Source organism: Hippopotamus amphibius, chromosome 14 (genome assembly GCF_030028045.1).
Source record: "Hippopotamus amphibius kiboko isolate mHipAmp2 chromosome 14, mHipAmp2.hap2, whole genome shotgun sequence".
NCBI lineage: Eukaryota > Metazoa > Chordata > Mammalia > Artiodactyla > Hippopotamidae > Hippopotamus > Hippopotamus amphibius.
The window spans coordinates 64210179-64225416 of NC_080199.1; the positions used below are offsets into that span (position 1 = coordinate 64210179).

Genomic DNA, 15238 nt, shown 5'->3' on the forward strand with positions numbered 1-15238 from the left:
CTTATACTGTGTACCAATAAGATGGATAAATCCTCATTTCTCAAACCTGGAAAAAAAAAATGGTACTTTCTCAAGATTCCCTAGCTCAATGAATGGCACCACAATCTATCCAGTTTTGCAAGAAGCCATCTCCTTCTTTCTTATACCCCCAAATGCAACATGTGTCAGCAAATTTGGCTGATTTAACTTTCTAAATATCTCTTGAAACTGTTGCTTCTTTCTATCTCTTTTACTATCACCAACCTCCATGACCAAGTTACTGCCAGAACTAACGCAACAATGCCTAACTGGTTTTCCAACATCCACTGTCTTCCACTTCTCCACCCACCACCTCTAAATAAAACCTTTGGATGACTTCCTATTGCATTCGTATTAATAACATTACTTGGCATGGCCTCAAAACCCCTTGTGTGGTCAAGCCCAACCTTCTTTTCCATTTTGTACAATGGTCCCTCTTTTTTTATGCTCCAAGTCTAGTCAGCCTTCTTCTAGTCCCTCAGTCTCAAAACACACTCCCTTTGGGAAAAGAGCCTTAGTACACAGTATCTTTGTCTGGTATGATCATCCTTCACAGTTTTTGTGTAGTTAATCCTCCTCACCTCTTCAAATCTTCACTTTCTATGACCTTCTTGACTAGATCTAGTGCACTCTTATCATAAGCTCTCACAATACATACTCCTCCCTTTCGCAGGATAATCAACGCAGTTTTACTTTTATCACGTGATACTTTTATTGTTTGTCTTCTCGACGAGACCCCAGGAAGGGGGAAGAGCTCCTGCTTGTTTTACCATTTGATCCTCAGAGCCTAGCAATGTCTAGCTCACAGAAGAAACTCAATAAATACGGCTGAATGGATAAAACAGATGGATAAATAAGGTAACGGGTTTCACTGTGAAGTGTACTGAGGAACGTAGTGGACAACGGAAAGCAATGAAACATTTTGAACAGTAGAATAACATACCCAAGTGGTGTGCTTTAGAATAACTATTGCCACGGAAAGACAGATTGAAGGAAACCAAGACAAGTTAAGGAGATAATTAATAGTTTGAGAAAAACACCAAGGTAAATGATGGCAAAAGGAACAGGAATGAAGGCAAGAAACAAATTAATGAAAACAAGAAGCAAGCGACTAATACCAAAGACAATTACAGAGGGAAAAATGCAAATTATGATATGTCCCCTAAGGCTCTGATGTCTTCTCTACCTCTACTATTACAGTGATGATTTAACATGTTCAAATGATAACAAGTTACTGTAATATAGGAAGCATGACTTTTACAAAAATGCAAAACTAATTTCCAAAAGGACACACTGAAAAAAAGCACTTTTCTCAAAAGACGTACAATAATGTTACCATCTCTCACATATAACTACACATAACTGTTAAATAGTATCCCAAATTATTCAGAATCTAACATAAAACATTTAAACTGAAATAAATTATAAAGTATTAAGTCAGAAGGTTAATAAAAACTTATCAACAAACTTTCTTTGGTATGTTATATACGTCCCTAGCATCTGGAAATATACTGTATCCCCTAAAAATAAGAATAATAATCTTTTATTGATAATTCACAGAAGTAGGGAGAGAAAAAAAGCTTAAAGACCTCTTGTCCATACCAAATACTGCCCCAAATTATATAGCAAGTTAACAGGCTGACAATTCATCATTTACTGAACTCTGAGCCAGGGTTTTAATTAGATACTCTGCTTGAATCATCACATTTAATCCTCCACCACAGCTGGTTACCTATAACTTAGATTCTAAGGTATATAAGCAATTTAACGTATAATTCCTTCCTTCCCCAAAATTTAATATTAAATGCACATGAAACTCTTTCCAACAATAGCACATAATTATCCATAAAGCTGCATATCCCCTTCTTCTTCCATATCACAGAGTTTCAATGGTGTTTGAGTATCACAGAGTTTAGTATAAGTCTTCTCCACACTGTGTCTAGAGCTTCTTCTGAATCCCTTTTGGCCATCAGAAGTTAAGCAGAACATGAGAGTTATATTTTATAGACTGTGCTTATGATCTTGACTTCTTTATGGCACCTTTATTTTGAAGAGTATCATTTCAAGGTATATCAAAGACTACTAGAATTTCATTTGCAGTTCCTATTTGATTAACCTTAGAATATTTTTGTATTCTCTTCATTTCAATGATAAATTACTAGGTGATATAATGCTTCTCTTTAAAAGCCTGGCTTTCAACAATGTTGGATTCCTCAGTAATAGTTCTTCCATAATGGGTAAAAGAGTCATAATACAATCTCATAGCTTTGAAAGTTTTACCTGTCTTATCAGAAAGTGGGCAATTTCAACTGCCTTTATATTGCACTGCCTCTTGTACCTTAGGTGATCTACTGTACGTATCGGATTTTTTGTTTCAATGATAATTCACTGTAAAGGAATAACTTCCTCAAAATTTTTTTACAGAACAATCAGGAGTACAAATTTATGTTGAACTTCTATGAGACTTCTGGATAAAAATACATAGCAATCAGATGTAATATGTGAACCGTGTGTGGATTCTGATTCAAACAAAACAATTGTCAACATTTGTAAGACAAGTGGAGAAACTGGGATACAGATTTGGATGTTAGATTACTTATTAAACCCCTTAAAATTTTTGTGAAGCCACAAAGAGAAATTAAATTTAAATTAAGAGTAATTACATTTTAAACTTACATTTAATAAAAATTTATTAAAATAAATTAAATTCTTATTAAGCCATACAGAACATTGCAGAGGGGTGTGCGTGTGTGTGTGTGTGTGCACTTGCGCAAGTGTCCTTGTATGTTAAAGATGCATACAGAAGCACTTAGGGTAAAATGATACAATGTCTGGAATTTGCTTCAAAATATTCCCCCTAAAACATATACTGTATATATAAATGTTTATACAATGTATAAACGCATATGGAGTAGGGGCAGAACAGATGAAACAAGCCCAGCAAAATGTGGCTAATTATTGAAGTTAGGTAAGGGTTCCTGAGGTTAATTATTTTATTTTCCCTACTTTTGTATATGTTTAAAAGTTCCATAATAAAAATTTTTTAATTGGACATATGTGAATAACCAACACAACAATTAAAATCTCTGTGGAAAGGAAATGAGAATGGGAAATCTTGCTTTTATTATTAGCCCTCCTGTAAACGGTAATTATTAGCCAAATGTTCATGCTATTCAAAAGAAACATTTAAACTCTTTTAAATAGAATACAAAAATCTTCCCGAGATGAAGTGCTACTAAAGCAAATAGTCCCGCCCAAGTGATAGCAAAATGACCCACACCTGCGTGTCAATATGCACAGACACAGGCAGTACCAGATATAAGTCCATGGTCTAGGTGAAAGCTAACAAATTTCTCCTGATTTCAGAAATGCTGAGAGGGTAGAGAAAGGGTGGATAATACTTCTTAGACAAAAGAAATATGGAATTATCCTCTGGGGGTGGGAGGAAGGTAAGGAAACCCTGACACAAAGAGAATGATAAATTTGTCTAAGTAACCGCAGGTTCTGGAAAAAGCAAGATTTAAACCCACATTCTCCCACTTTGCCCTATCCTTGTTACACATCTGGATTCTCATCTAATGTTCACACTGTGTTTAGCAGCGCATCACACTACTGAAAGCTGTTTTTCTCCTCGACTTACAGTAGGTAATTTCAGCTTGCTACTGTCTGAGTTCCTATGCCTGCTTACTCACACGACCACTCTTGTGTGTTTCCTCACCTACAAAATATATAACAAGAGTATATATGTATATAAAGAAGGCTGGTTTAACATTAAAAATTAATCAATGTAATTCACTATATTGACAAAATTAAAAAAGAAAAATCATATGATAATCTCAACATATGCATAAAAAACTGACAAAATCCAACATGCATTCATGATTTAAAAAAAAACAAAACAACAACAGCCAACTGAGAACAAAGGAGAACTTCCACAACCTGATAAATGGAATACAGGAAAAACCTACAGTTAAAATGACACATAGTGAAAGGTTTCACTCCCATCCCATTCCCCAAGATTGGGAACAAGGCAAAGATGTCTACTCTCACCACTTCTACCAGTACATTAAGGTAAGCAAAAGAAACAAAAAGCAGACAGATATTGGAAAAAAAGAAGTAAAACTGTCAATATGCACAGACAACATGATTTTATATGAAAGAAAAATCCAAGAAATCTGGAAAAAAGTACTAAATAAGTGATTTTAGGAAGGTCACAAAATTTAAGGTCAAAATACAAGAATAAAATATATTTCTATGTACTAGCAACAAATTATCAAAAATGGAAAGTGAAACAACCAATTTACAAAAGCATCAGAATATATGTGTAAAGCTTATACAAGGAAAACCACAAACATTGGTGAGAAAAATTAGACTTAAAAAATCTGAGAGATATACCATGCTCACAGAGCAGAATAACCAATAATGTAAAATGTGGATTTCCCCAAATTAACTTCGAGATTCAATGTAATTACATTCAAAATTGCAGTAGGCTTTCTGGTAAAACTTAACTGACTCTAAATTTATATGGAAATTCAAAGGCCTAGAACAGACAAAACAAGTTTGAAAAAGAAAAAGTTGGAGACAAACTGACTTCAAGACTTACAAAGCTATAGTAGTAAAGTCAGTGCTGTACTGGCAAAAGGCAGAAATAGAAATCAACAAAACAGAATAGGAAGTCCAGAAAGGGAGGCTCAAATATGTGGCCAATTGACTTTTAACAAAGAGGTCACAGCAATTCAATGGGTAAAGGATTATCTTTTCAACAAATGGTACTGATACAATTAGTTAACAGTGTGTCAAAAAAATGAACCTCAACACTTTCTTCCTCATTATACATAAAATTCCCAAATGAATCATGACCTAGAAGTAAAAGCTCACTCTATAAAACTCCCTAAAGAAAACACAGGAGAAAGTTAGTAACATTGAGTTAGGCAAAGACTTCTGAAATAGGACACAGAAAGCATAAACCATAAAAGTAAAAAATTATCCAAAAGAGGGGATATATGTACATGTGTAACTGTTTCATTTTACAGTACAGTAGAAACTAACACAATATTGAAAGCAACTATACGCCAATAAAAAATTAATTTTAAAAAAAGGAACAAAGAAATTTAAAATATTTGCTCTTTAAAAGACGTAAAAAATGAAAAGGTAAGCCATAGACTGGGAGAAAATACTTGAAAAATGTGCATCCAATAAAAGATTTGTATCCAGAATATGTAAAAGATTCTTATAACTTGATAACAAGTAAAAATGGGCAAGAGAATCAGAACATTCACTTCACCAAAGAAGATATACAGGATACAGGTGACATATAAGCACATGAAAAGATGTTCAATACCATTAGTCATTAAGGAATGCAAACTAAAACCAAAATGAGATACCACTACACACCTACTATACTGTCTAAAATTTAACACTGAAAAAATTCAAGTGTTGAAAGGATGTATTAGAACTCTCATATACTTCCTGGTAGGAATGCAAAACAGTATAGCCACTTTACTAAACCATTTGGCAGCTTCTTATAAAGTTAGATATAGGCTATGGTAATATGACCCACCAATTGTACTCCTAGGTATATACCCAAGAGAAATGAAAACACATGCCCACAAAGGGATTTTCATGCCGATGTACACAATGACTTTACTATAACGGTCCCCCACCCCCCCAAAAAAAGGGGAAAAAAATCAACTGTTCTACCTTAGTGAATAAGCAAATTATAGTAATGCCATACAGTGGAATACTACTCAATAACAAAAAGGAACAGACTACTGATAGATACAACAATGCAGATGAGCCTCAAAAGCATTATGCCAAGTGAAAGAAGCCAGACACAGACTACATACTAAATGATTTCATTTATAAGAAATTCAAGAAAAGGCAAAACTACACACACACACACACACACACACACACACACACACACACACACACAGTGACAGAAAGCATATCAGTGGTTGCCAGGGGACAGTGACAGAAACTAACTGCAAAGGGCATAAGGGAACTTTTTTGGAGTAATAGATATATTTTGTATCGTTGTGCTGTTAATAACACAATGTTTGCATCTGTCAAAACTCATCAAGTTTTACACTTGATATTGCTACATTTTATTATATATAGATTGCAGCTAAACAAAGGGGACAATAACAACAAAAGAAATATAAGCAAATACAAATTTTGAGAACCATATATTTAGTAGAAAAAAAGGAAAAGAAAAAAAAGAAAAGGCTCTAGAATACATATGCCATTTAATTTGTAGTCTGGTGCCTTATATTACTACCATGCTGCCTCCTTTCTAAGAACATGCCTCTAAATATCCAGGTAAGAATATTCATCCTCAGTCTTTTCCATGGGACACAGAAGATGTGCATGCAAGCACGCGCACACACACACACTCCTGTGGGAGTATTAGACAATTCTTAGGAAGATAATCTAACTACATACACCTTGCTCTCTGCCACTTAAGGCAATTTAACAGAATGAAAGCACCTGAGTGACAGCTGAAGGGCTAGTTGAAGTACTTTAAACTCTTAACAATGTTACTTGGCACACATTTCACAACATGCTGAGACCCAAACAGATGGAATCACCAGCAAATTAATTCATTAATTCACTCTTTGAATAAAAATTTACAAAGAACTAATGCTGTCAGATAATGGATAAATGGTATATATCTTCAGAGTATTATAAGTCATTGATCTTAAAGAAATTAGGTCAATTAGTGGTTCCTGAGCTACGGTTGAGCTAGGGACAAGGTAACACTAATGAAATAACTACAGAATGATAATACAGGTACATAAATGCTAAATTTTGTGTTATTTATAAATGCTGTAAAAGTTCTTTCAGGGTAGGAATATCAACTGACTACTCTGAGGTTACAAAGGTAAGCAAAAGGAAGATAGGATAGTCCTTGCCCTTGTGGGGCAGGAAGGCAGGCTGACTTTAATCAAATAAGCACACAGATTACCCTGTAATTTCACACTACACTTAATGGTATAAGGGAGAAAGGGTTTCTTTCTTTCTGTCCTTCCTTTTTTTTTTTTTTTTTTTTTTTAAATCAAAACAGAATCCTATGCTCCTGTCTTAACTAACGCAGATCACTCCCCTCTGGTGAGTCTCCTGCCCTGATATTTTTCTAACTAAATCTCTACATCCCATTAACACCCAATCTTTCCTGATAGCACCAGTGTTACCTTCACGGGCAAGTCTTCTCTAACCCCTACAGAAATTAGAAGTCTCTCCTTTTTGCAGTGTGATAGAGAATAATAAGACAGTGAAATTTCCTGAGCACTTATCTTCTCACTTAATCATCACAATGACCATGAGATACAGTTACTACTATTCCCATTTTAAAGACGAGGAAACTGAAGCTTAGAACAGGAGAGAATTAGGTCACATCTCTAATCAACTGCAAGGCCAGGAATCAAACCCGGGTCTTTATGACACAAACATATTCTTTAATCACATTTTTTAAATATCTACCTTAAACTTGAACTGGAAACAGTAGTATGAATTCATGACATATTTTCTTTCGGGGAAAAAAAAAAAAGTATGTATTTCCTAACTCTGTTTACTGCAAAGGCATGAAAACAATGACCAAGTGAATAGCAAAGATCACCTCTAACACCCAGGTTATGGTTTCCACATACCATTTCCAAATACACAGAACCTGATATGATTCCAGGTCTGGGGCAAAAACATACAAGATAAAAGTTAGAACAAGCTGTCAAACTACAAGGTAAGGAAGTTTCCAAAGCTTTTAAGGCATAATTAATTTCTTTCCCACCCCTTTTATTTCAGAAACTAAAAACTGGTCCTCAAAATCTAATCTCTCTCCCTTCGTTCTCATCAAACCCCCTAAATTTTGGCTGCACACATAGCCTCCCAAGTAGAGATTATATTTTCTACTCTGCCTTGCAGTAAGTGCAGCCAGATTCTGGTTGATGGACTCTGATTGGAACCGTCATATATAAGTTTTTTTAGGTCATGTACATATTAGGAAGCTGCCTGCCCTCCACATTCTTTACTCCTTCCCATAGGCTGAAATTCAGTTGTAGTATTGAACTGGGATATGTTATGAAACCAGCATCAACCATTCAGATAAAGCAGGCAGAGCAACAAAGGAGAAGGAACCTGGGGGCCTAGACAATAGCTTGGAGCAGAACCATCCTACCTCCCAGACCACTAACCAGTTCTGTCTTTGATGCGAGAGAAAAAGAAACTTTCTTTTTAAGCCAGTAATACTTTTGTCCCCATTACAGCAGAGGAACCAATATCCTAAAAAACATACCTTTCCAGAAGCTTTTCAGAATCCTTAAAAGTTGAACTAGATGCTTGTCAATTTGTTTTGCTTTGTAGAAATATGCGTCCGAAGAAGCAGTGTTTGTGCATTTAAGGCAGGGAAGCACACATTCTAATCAAACCAGTGCTAAATCCCTTTATGATTTAATAATAGAAAGCTGGCACCTCCAGGACCAAGTCCCATTCCAGTCTCATTACTCAGATTTGACTGGATAATGTAGATGGGAAAAAAAGCTTCAAATAAAATTTTAACATTTTTCAATGGAACTGAGTCTTAAATCTACTTCCTCAAATATAATACAGTCTTAGTTCTTACCCATAATGAACAACAACAAAAAATCCATATAACTAGTATCAGGCCCTTACAGATTCATCTCAATTTTCTCCTTCCCAATACATGTAGGAATAATTCTAAAACTCAAGATTCAGTCCTTCAATGTCCTTTCTCTCCCTAAATTTTACCCTTCAACAATCATAATCCTCAGTTATTTTTCTGTTTCCAAGAACAGTTTAAAATCCAAGGATACCCAAATTAAAATTATCTGGTGGAGAAAAGGTATGTGAAAGAAATCTGCCTATCCTAGAATTTGCTGCTTGGAATTAGAGAACAACAACGCACTCTGTTACAGCACCTTTATATTTCTGCCTCGTATGAGAGTTTTATTAAAAAGGATGTACTAAATGTCACTGAATTTTCACTTTTAAATGATTAATTTTATGTTATATGTATTTCACCTCAACGAGAAAATATACAAACATTCGCAAAAGCCAAGCCCTCTACCAACCTAAACTACAGAGAATAAAGAAAGAATAAAGACAAAGAAAGGAGTAGGAGAGAAAAGTTAAATGATGATGATGGCTGTAACGAATCAGTTCAGAAGTCTGACTTCCAAAAAGAAAGAATAGAGACACAGGAAGGAGAAGATTGTCAAAGAAATAAAACCATATCTGGAACTTAAAGGATATGAGTTCCCAAACTGAAAGGGCCTGCCAGGAGCCCCACACAAAGTCTAGTGGCAGTAAGACGAGTAAACAAGTAAAATAAGGAACAAAAACTGGGATAACAGTGACAAAAAGAAAGCCCTAAAAGTGCAGAGAAGAAAGTAAACCTCAATGCAGGAGGTAGCATTTGACCAGTGTCTCAACAAATACTGAGTAGGTTTTGAGGAGAGAAAGGTGGAAAGAGACAGGAAACATTCCAAAATTATGGAACAGGTCCTGACAAATAAAAGAGTGTCATGTATTCAAGGAACAATGAGGTCAATTCAGTGTTGGTGAAGCACTTAAAGGTAGTAAAAACGAAATAAATCATGGAAAACAGTGGAATAAATCATAAAGGGACTTTTATGCCCAGTTAGGGAGTACAGATACCCCGAGGTAGGAAGTAAGGAGAAAAGGGAGAATAACTAAGTAGCATCACAACTCAATTAGAAAGATAAAGGCAGGTGGGCGTGGGCAAATGGGTGAAGGTGGTCAAAAGGTACAAACTTCCAATTACAAAACAGGTACGTCATGGGGATGTCAGGTATAGCATAGTGACTACAGTTAACAACACTGTATTGTATATTTGAAAGCTGCTAAGAGAATAGATCTTAAAAGTTCTCATCACAAGAAAAAAATTTTTTTCTATGTATAGTGATCAACATTCACTCGTTACTGTAGTGATCATTTCACAACATATAAATATGAAATCATTGTCTTATGTATACCTGAAACAAATACAATGTTAGATGCCAATTATATCCCAATTTTTAAAAAAATACATATGTGTATGTGTGTATACATGCACACATACATACACACACCCAAGAGCAGCAGTGCTCAACACTTTTTACTTTGACACCATTTGAAGGCTTAAAAATTGAGGATCTTAAAGAGCTTTTATGTGGGTTATATCTAGCTATTGATGTTTACCATATTAAAAATTAAAAATAATAAAGTTTTTAAAAAGATACAGGCCAGCAAAACAAATCTCAGGAATCTGTTTATAGATGGAAATCCTTATATACTGATGGATGAAGGCTGAGAAGAATGAAATTGCCTAAGAGGAATATGTCAAATAAAAAGGCAAAAAAAAAAAAAAAAAAAAACCCTAAGATTAAACCAGTCACAAGTGTTAAGGAACCAACAAGTAAATTAAGACCAAGGATTAAAACAGAACAGAAAGCCAAAGGAAAGCCAAGAGAGTATAAATCCAAAAGCCAAGAGAAGCTTTATGAAAAAGTGTTCAACAGTACTGGCAAAACATCATGAAAGAGAAAAATTTAAAACCAACAGTTGGATTTGGAAGATGAGGAAGTCATTGGTGACCTCATTAAGGGCAGAATCAGAAACTAGATTGTAACAGGTTAAGGAGTAAAAAAGAGGTAGGGAAGTGAGGGAGGTATCAGAAACAACTTCTAAATTTGCTATGAAAGGAAATAAGGAAATTAAGAAAGGCACTAAAGAGGGAAACAGGTGTATGGAGGTAAAGATAGGAGTTTTCCCCTTTGTTTTATTTCATTTCTTTAGAATGGCTGAACCAGGGAGGCATTATCTAATTTCAGAACATTTTCATCACCCAAAAAAGAAACCCCATACCCATTAGCATCTCCTTTTATCCCCAACTCCTAGCAACCACTATTTCCGTTTCTATAGAATTGCTTATTCTAGACATTTCAAAGAAATGGAATCATGCAGTAAGTGGCCTTTTGCGTCTGGACTTCTTTCACTTAGCATATTTTCAAGGTTCATCCACACTGCAGTGTATGTTAGAATTTCATTCCTTCTTAAGGCTGAATAATATTCCATTTGTATGGATATACCATACTTGTTTATCCACTCATCAGCTGATGAACATTATATTGTTTCCACTTGTTGGCTAATATAAATAATGCTGATGTGACATTTTACATGGAAATGTTTTCATTTCTCTTAGGTGCATACCAGGAGTAGGATTTGGGGGTCACAGGATAACTGTTGAACTTCTCAAGGAACTGTCAAACTATTTTCCACAGCAGCTACATCACTTTACATTCCTATCAGCAATGAGCATTCCAGTTTCTCTACATTTTCATCAACATTTGCTTTATCCACCTTTTTTATTTTAGCCTTTAAAGTAGGTATGAAGTGGTATCTCATTATGGTTTTGGTTTGCATTTCCCTAATGGCTAATGACGGTGAACATCTTTTCACATGCTTATTGGCCATTTCTATGTCTTTGGAAAAATATCTTTTCAAATCTGTTGCCCATTTTTTTAATTGGGTTGTCTTTTTCTTCTTGTGTCGTAAGAGTTCCTTTTATATTCTGGATACGAGGCATTTATCAGATAAATGATTCGCAAATATTTTCTCCTGTTACTGTCTTTTCCTCACAGTACCCTTTGAAGCACAAATGCTTTTAATTTTGAGGTCAAATTTATCCAATTTTCCTTTGGTTGTGTTTGTGGTGTCATGTCTAAGAAACCACTGCCTAATTAATCCAGGATCATCAAAATTTAAACCTATGTTTTTCCTTTCAAGGGTTTTAGCTCTCACATTTAAGCTGTCCACCTATTTTTATTTCATTTTTGTATATGGTGTCAGGTAAGAGTCCAACCTCACTCTCTTACGTGTGAATATTCAGTTGTCTACTACCACCGCTTGAAAGGTTCTTCTTTCCCCATTAAACTGTCTTGTCTCCTTTTCCTAAAAAATCAATTGACCATAAATGTATGGTTTGTTTCTGGACTCTCAATTTTATCTCTTGATCTATATGCCTATCTTTATGCAGTACTGTACTGTTGGTGGTGGTAGGTTTTTTTTTTTTTCTTTTTCTTTTTTTTTTAAAGTCCCACACTGTCATGTAAAAAGCAATGGACTTGAAGTAAAAATAAAAACCAATGGTCAAGTCCCAGCTCTGCCTCTTTCTTGGGAATTGGCTATAAGACCCATTTTCCCCACTTACAGAATTAGGAATTAAGATGTGAAATTACGTTGTAAACAATAAAAGGTAACACAATTAATACAATTTCTTTTTTTTGGTTCCAGCAGCTAAAGATCAATATTTGTTCAGAGGAAAGAGCAATTACTTGGGAATCAACAATACATTTTATCCAACAAATTTGAAAAGTGAAGTCTTTTTCATTTTTAACAACTTTATTGAAATAGAATTACCTACCATGAAATGCACCCATTTTTAAAAAGTGTCCAATCCAAACTATATCCAAACTCCTGGGATAAACCATTACAGAAAAGAGTATTTAAAAATAATATATATGTGTGTAAAACTGAGTCACCTTGCTGTATAGCAGAGATTGTCACAACACTGTAAATCAACTATACTACAATTTTTTTAAAAAGTGTCCAATCTGATTATTTTCAGTAAACTTATAGAGTTGTACAACTTCACCACCATCCAGTTTTAGACCATTTCCAACACCCTGAAAAGATCCCTTGTGCCCATTTGCAGTCAGTCCCCAGTCCATTCCCAGGTAACCACTAATCTATTTTATAGACAGTCCATAAAAACTGAGTCATATAACATGTGATCTTTTGCACCTAGCATAATGTTTTGGAGATTTATCCACATTGTAGCATGTCAATAGTTCATTCATTTTCTTTGCTAAGTAGTATTCCAAGTTTATTTTGTGTCTGGTATAAAACAACCCATGAACAATTTGTGTCCTCTCTTACAAGAAGGAGGTTTAAAAAAAAAAAAAAGTTACCAAAAATATTTACTCCTTGTATACGCCACACTACTGCCACTATCTTTCTAAAATCCAAATCTGATCACTTTTTCCTCTACCAAAATCTCTTCAGTGATTACCATCAACCTATAAAGCAAAGTCCAAGTTCCTTGGCAGAGTGCACACTATGAGCCATGTCGATATGTCCAGTCTCGTTCCCTGTTGCTTCTTTCTTGAACACTCTGCCAACAACCAGTTACTGAAGCATATATGGTTCTCTCATGCTCTCTTCTATCACCTTTATGCCTTTGCACACATCTACTTCACAAACTTGCATTAAGTTTTCAAAGTCCAACTTAATACATCATTTCCCAGAGCCAGCCTCACTTTCTCAGCAGCTTGTGCTGTAATAAAATTATTTCTTACACCATGCCACAACTGTTTACTTCTCTCTCTTACCAAACTCATCTCAGCACCTAATCTTGCATCTGAATATCACTGGTATTCAATAAGTATCTGTTCAATTAAACAATGCACTCTGACTACTAATATTCTTCTGCTCACTTCAACAAGGAAGACTAACTGTACTCTAAAACTGATGGTGAAAGGATCTAATAGAAGTAGTACAACACAACTTGCAAGGTCTAGGGCAGTGGTCTACAAAACAGGGTATACTCCAGGGGTCAACAAACTATGGTCCTCCAGCCAAACCCAGCCCACAGCTTGTTTCAGTGAATAAAATCTTATTGAAAACAGCCACACTCATTTAACATATTGTCTGTGGCTGCTTTTACCCTACCACAGCAGAGTTGAGTAGTTCCAACAGAAACCATATGGGCTGAAAAGCCTAAAATATTTACTATCTGGCCTTTAAAAAGAGTTTGCCAACCCGAAATACATCATGATGCATGGTGAGGGGAAAGAAAATATCAAAACTCCCTTTATATAAGTTTTTTCATCTCATCTTTTAAAATTTTTATTTTTGTATGTTTTCTAATATTATTACATCAGTGATATATATAATTTCTATATATAAAAATGTACAGACATTGGGGGTAGTGCATGTCCATATTACTTTTTTACTAATATAAGTGACTCAAAAAATATATTTTTTTAACATTTAAGTCTTATTAGAACAGACAAGTTTTAGGGTTTACCTGAAAATTTAGCAATCAAGATTATTATATGAACAATTAGGTTCTGTAAGTGCTTCAAAGCACAGAGAAAGAGGCTTAGAATTAAACATTTTCCAAACCAAAATGCTCAAAACATCTCTAAAGAATCTTTTATGGGGTTAAAAATGTTATTCAAATGATGCAGGTACTACTAATTCTTCAAGATGAATACAATAAAATATGTGTTAAATAAATCCAAACTGCTTCAAAAGTGGCTGTTTTTTTTTTAAAAATCAGTGTAACAGACAAATCAAATGCCAACTTGCCCTTCCAAGCCCTGAAGCCCAATTGCCTGATATATAATCAATATATGATAAACATATAAACTAAGACAATACTTTGCTACATTTTTTTTTAATCCATGGGTACTTAACATAATGCAATTTTGTAACTAAAGTGTTCCTTAACTGTGATAGTAGGCTGTTTCCATTTAAGACAACAGATACTAACCTAAGATTCTAAAGGGCCCAGGAAATACCAAATTCCTCCCTTTATAGATGTTAAGGTTAGGAAGGTGGTTTCTAATAAGTCAAAAGTTGAGGTCTGATCACCATCCTCAACAAATTTATAAACTAAATTTACCAGCTGAATTTGGATTTGTCAGGTTAGGGTTGTCATCTGTGTTGAATCATATTCTCCAACAAATAGTCACAGCCCCCAGAGAGAACTACACTCTACTCTGCTCACCTTTAAGGCTCTTTCTGAGGCCTTCCGAGATGACTAGCATCAGACTTTTGAGGAAGGCTAGCCATTAGACAAGGCTTTTCCCCACGATCTGACTGCTTGAAGTGACATCCAGGATCAGGTCGATCCTGTATCCAGGAATCATGACCCTCCCTGAGGCACCAGTCATCATGAGACAGTCAGTGCACTTTGGCACTTCTTGAAAACCACTGGACTGCTCCTTTAGCTGAAAGGAAAAAAAACATCAAAACCACAACAAACAAAACAAAGGGGGAAAAATCAGTAATTCAACCTGAAAAGACAGAGCGTGGGGAAAAATATACCAAAATAGCCTTGTCTAGATCAAAATGTAGGCTTGCCTTGATGTAAAGATCATAGTTTCAGTATTGTTCCAGTCACTGCACAACGTTTATT

The 15238-nt window shown here is 35.0% G+C and overlaps 1 protein-coding gene across 4 annotated transcripts in view; it reads right to left on the reverse strand.

Moving 5' to 3' along the window:
- Positions 1-15238, reverse strand: part of INTS6 (integrator complex subunit 6) — an 82821-nt gene that overhangs the window by 38033 nt on the left and 29550 nt on the right. Inside the window, exon 1 of one of the 4 annotated variants that reach the window (XM_057707340.1) lies at positions 14828-14967. The exons of the other annotated variants lie outside the window; for them this stretch is intronic. The gene's annotated coding sequence lies outside the window, so the exon portion shown is untranslated. Of the gene's footprint in view, positions 1-14827; positions 14968-15238 lie in introns of those variants that run through there. 4 annotated transcript variants of the gene reach the window in all.